We start from the raw sequence: 5,414 nt of genomic DNA on the forward strand, positions 1-5,414 counted from the left end.
ATTAAAAAAAAAAAATATCTTTTAAAAAAATATTAAAAATTTTTCCATGAAAAGGTTCCTTTCTCTTTATAATTTCTTGAGTATCTTTCCAGAAATAATAATAATGTGTTTTTCACTAAGTATAGCTTAAGAGAGGCTTGGTGGTTCAGTAGGCTATGTGTTGGGCTGCTAACTGAAAGGCTGACACTTTGAATTCACAAGTTGCTCTGCAAGAGAAAGATGAGGTGATGTACTTCCATAAAAATTTACAGGGTGAATAGGGACCCATGACAAGCAAAAGAATTATGGAAGCATATTCAAATCTTTTAAAACCTCATGCCTTAAAGTAGGGACTAGATCCCAGTGAAGAGGGTTTGGGATGAGAGGTGGGAAGGGTGTGTGCTGCTGTTACTTTGAAACTGTGAATTATATAACTGTTCCAAAAAAGAAAGAAAGAAAGAAAGAAACAATCTATGATGGTTACTGGGAAGGGGGAGTTGGGGGTAGGGGGGGGAGTGGAGAAGGAAAATTTATTCATGGGCTAGAGGGCAGACACATGCTGATACAGGTGACAAGGCAGACAATATAAAAAGAAAGGTTAGCAAAGGAAAGATGAAGGTAGCAGGAGACACAGAGAGGGATGTAATAGTTCAGTGAACAGAGATAAATACTGTTAACTGCTGGTACATGAGGGGACTGCTAATATGTAATGAAGCGAAGTATATGATTTGTTCAATGTAAAACTGATGATCTGCTCTGTAAACCTTCACTCACTTAACAACAAAAAGCTTTTTTTTTTAAAGGGACCATAGGGAGGAAGTAGGAAATCTGTTGTTGCATGGAGAGGATTGCAATCCCTGAGATGAAACAAAGTGTATGTCTTGTTAAATGTAAAACTGTTGATTTTCTCTGTAAACCTTCACTCAATTCACAATAAACAGTTAAAAAAAAAAAAAAAAAGGATCAGTAGAGTAGCAACAAATAACTTTTTAAAAAATCTAAGCCAGGGTATATGTGTCAAATCATTCCCTTTTGTTATTGGGGCAATGTGAGTAACAAATATTACAAACTTTTATTTCTTTGATAATTGCCAATTCAGTCAATGATTTCCTTTACATCAAAAGAGTAACTTGAGACATATACTATACTATTTATGGTAGTAATTAAAAGGTTTGTATGCTAAAAATAAAATTTACAGCCTCAGAAACTGTCCTATAGGGGCACCAAGAATCAGAATCATCTTGATAGCAGTGGGTTTGGTTTTGGATTACGCACAGGATTTACTTTTCAATTAAAAAGAAAAAGTTAACATTAAAAGATATACGAACATGATTGTTAAACAGTTCCGATTAATGTAGAACGACAATTCCATTAAACATGCCACTTTAAAACATAGCATATTCAAAGAAGTCTTTCCCTCCTCTTCAAAAGAAAATCTGAGGAAATCAATATCCCAACACCTTGAAGTCATGGCAAAGGAAAACATTTAATTAACTCCCTTTGAAAAAGAAAAGTCATAAAGCAAAGCCGTTAAGGTGTAGAGAACAAGACAAACAAACTCAGCTGTAGATCTTTCAAGTCCCAGATAAGAGAGACTTGGACCCAATAAGAGAAACCTACCTTTCAACCCATGATCTCAAGCCTTCTCTGAAGATTACACTACTTTAGTTATCTAGTGTTGCTGTTAACAGAAATACCATAAATGTATGGCTTTAACAAACAGAGAACCATCCTCTTAATAGTTTAAGAGATGACAAGTCTAAACGCAGGGAGCTGTCTCTAGGGAAAGGCTTTCTCTGTTGGCTTTGGGGAGGGACCTTGCCTCTTTTCACGTTCTGTTCTTTGGCTCTTTGGCAATCTTCATGTGGCACAGCAGCTATCTTCACATTCCACTCCCTCCCCTTCACTGCTTGCTTGAGTCCTTGCTTAATCTGCTCTTTATTATCTCAAAAGAGATCTATTCAAGACATACCCCATACTGTTGTTGTTGTTGTTGTTGTTGTTATGTGCCTTGGATTCAGTTCCGACTCATAGCAACCCTGCACAGGGTTTCCAAGGCTGTTAATCTTTATGGGAGCAGAAAGCCTCATCTTTCTCCCACGAAGCAGCTAGTAGTTTCGAACAGCTCAATTCGTAATCACTACACTACCAGAGCTCCTTTACCCTATACTAATAGTGCCTTATTAACATGCCAAATGGAAACAAAACCATTCCCAAATAGGATTATAATCACAAGTACAGGGGTTAGGATTTTCAATACACATGAGGGGGTATCTTCAAAAAGTGCATGGACAAAAGTAGACAGATGAGTGAGACATACTAAAAATTAAAAACTTATGTGCACCAAAAGACTTCACCAGAAGAGTAAAAGGGGAACCCACAGAATGGGAAAAAAAATATTTTGCAATGAAACACCAGCCAAGGGACTCATTTCTAATATATACAGGAAACTACAACACCTCTACAAGAAAAAAATAACCCATTGGCACAGGATATGAACAGACACTTCACCATGAAAGAGATCCGGGCAGCCAACAAACATATAAAGAAATGTTCACGATCACTAGCCATTGTTTTTGTTGTTAAGTGCCACTGAATCGATTCCAAGCCATAGTGATCCTGTATAGGGTTTCCAAGAAGCAGCTAGTGAGTTTGAACTGCCAACTTTGCAGTTCAAATGGCTTTGCAGTCTGGTGCATTAACCCACAGCGCCACACCAGGAGTCCTTATACCTCATTGTTGTTAAGTACCGTGGAGTCGGTTCTGACTCATAATGACAGTGCACAGGGTTTCCAAGGCTGTAAATCTTTATGGGAGCAGAAAGCCTCATCTTTCTCCTGCAGAACGGCTGGTAGTTTCGAACTGCCAACCTTGAGGTTAGCAGCTTGATTTGTAACCACTACACTACCAGAGCTCCTTTTATACCTCATATATACATGTTTATTTCTTGTAGGTGTGAAATATTTCATTAAAACAAGATGAGTGGAAAATGTGACTTAAAATAAAGACCATCATTTGTGAATAACAATAAAATTAGTATCAAAAAGTATACAAAGAGACGGAGTGAAAAGCGGGCAGGCAGAAGGCGCTAGGGCCAGACACAAAGGGAAGAACCCATGACCAGGCAGCTGCTAAGAGGCCCAGCAGCCAGAGACTGCAGTAAGGGTGCTGCTGCTGACGCACCTGCAGGGCAGCCATCAGGGATTCTCATGAGGTTCGGGACACCACCAAAAGTGTAGACGAGTCCAACCAGGACCCCCAGTTTGAGATGATAGTGTCCCCTCCTGAACAAGAAATTAAAACGCTGTAGGAAGATGAGGAATTTTTTTTTAACGCAGGCAAAATTATACTATTTTAGTGGAAGGAGCGAGGTACTGGTGACGTACCTCCTGACGCATAAGGAGAAGGGGAGCATCCACCTTCTCACGAGCAGGGACAAGACCCTGAAGATATGTGCCAATCACTACATCACACCACTGATGACGTTAAAGCCCAATGAGGGCAGCGACCAAGCCTGGGTGTGGAACCCCACACTGACTTTGCCAATGAGTATCCCAGTCCCCAGCTGCTTGCCATCTGCTTCCTACATGCTGAAAATGCTCAGAAATTCAAAGCAAAGTTGGAAAAGTGCAGGAAAGAGCCTTAAGATTGAGAAAACAAAGGCTCGGGTAAAAATGACAATGCTGACCCCCTCCACACACACAGTAGACAGGGATGGGCAACTTGGACATAGGCTACCCAAAATGGGGGGCGGGGGGCTACAAAGGCAAGAAGTGACTGGCTTAAAAGCTTTCAAGAGGGAACCTAGATCCAGAGGGCCTGGAGGAAGGTAGAATCTCCAGTGAGTAGTATGCAATCTGACTAGGTGGGACTGATGCAATGAAATGCAGATGGCTTTCTTGTGATACAATAGTGAATAATTGTTATCAGGACTGATTGTGAGGGTCGGAAATGTAAAGGTAGATGTTTCAGAGCAAGGAGGGGAGTGATTAACTTTTCAGTCTAAGAGCGGAGGTCCCTGGGACCATCAATGGAGAAGAGCAGAGAGCGGGACCCTACCCAGAGAAGCAGTGATGCCTGAAATGGAGCCAGAGATGATGACGTGGAGCGATGGAGCAGCTGGAGACTTTAGATCCAGAGAGGGAGAGTGACTGTGTGCTGAAGACCTGGGGGGTACGGGGGAAGGATTGCATGGAGGGGATTGTAACCATGGCAATGAAACAATATACAATAAAATGAATGTAAAACTAATTTCTCCCATGTAAACTATCACATAATTCACAATAAAACATTTAAGAAAAAAATAATAAAATAAAGTTATTGAGCTCTCTCGTCTTGGCCTTTGTGCCATTTTGTTAGACACTTCCAAGCCATGAGAGCCAAGTAGAGGAAGAAGCAAATGCGTAGGCTGAAGCACAAAAGAAGAAAGATGAGGCAGAGGTCCAAGTAAATGCTAGCATGTGCACCACAGAAGCCACAACAAGAATATGGATGGCGGAGGCCGCGACACTGGTACAAGTTGTTGACTACATGCTACTGTCTAGAACTTCTGGTTTACTGGATCTAGATCTTCCATCGCCATTCGACGAATACTATGAACACCTGAGACCCACCTTGCTGTATAAGTTCAGTTCGTTTAGAAACTTTGTCCTGGACCTATGACATTCTGGACTAATTCTGTTCTCTGTTTTCAGCTGTGGCTGAATATACCATGCGTACAATAAACCATCTCTTCTGTCTTAGCTGAAGGGAAAAAAAAACAAAATGACAATGCTGAAAAGGTGGTCGAAAAGCTAGAAGCTCTTTCAGTGAAGAAGGAGGTCCGAGGAGGCTCCTGAGATCAGGGTGTCTCACGGGAAGAGGCCAATAGAAGACTGAAGAGAAGCTATCAGTGGGTCTTAATAAGAAGCTGTTCCAACTCAAAGTTTTATAAGTATGTTTCACTTATTTATAGTAAAAATTAGAGACTAAAAACTACATTTTATAATTAAAAAAAGAAAAATGGACACAAAGAAAATGTTAAACTCTTTACTGTCTTTCAGTGCCCTATACAACCAATATTAGAGAAATGCAAACCAAACAACAATGAGATATCATCTCACACCAGCAATAACAGCAAAGATCCAAAAAGTAGAGGACAATAAATGCTGGCAAGGATACAGAGAGACTGGGACCCTCCTACATTGTTGGTGGGATTGCAAAATGGTCCAACCACTCTGGAAAACAATATGGCGCTTCCTCAGAAGGCTGGAAATAGAAATACCTTATGATCCTGCAACTCCTTTACTTGGTATTTACCCACAAGAAATATAAGCCATAACACGAGTAGCCATATGCACACCAATGTTCACAGCAGCACTATTTACAATAGCAAAAAGATGGAGACAGCCTAAGTGTCCATCAATTGAAGAATGGATAAACAAACTGTGGTACAT

General features: G+C 40.5%; 1 protein-coding gene and 1 pseudogene across 1 annotated transcript in view; one reads left to right on the forward strand and one right to left on the reverse strand.

The window, feature by feature from the left end:
• EXTL3 (exostosin-like glycosyltransferase 3) overlaps positions 1-5,414 on the reverse strand; it is a 53,875-nt gene that overhangs the window by 24,061 nt on the left and 24,400 nt on the right. The gene's annotated exons all lie outside the window — the stretch shown is intronic.
• Positions 1,308-4,817, forward strand: LOC102831868 (annotated as a pseudogene).

Source organism: Chrysochloris asiatica, unplaced genomic scaffold (genome assembly GCF_000296735.1).
Source record: "Chrysochloris asiatica unplaced genomic scaffold, ChrAsi1.0 scaffold00064, whole genome shotgun sequence".
Lineage (NCBI taxonomy): Eukaryota > Metazoa > Chordata > Mammalia > Afrosoricida > Chrysochloridae > Chrysochloris > Chrysochloris asiatica.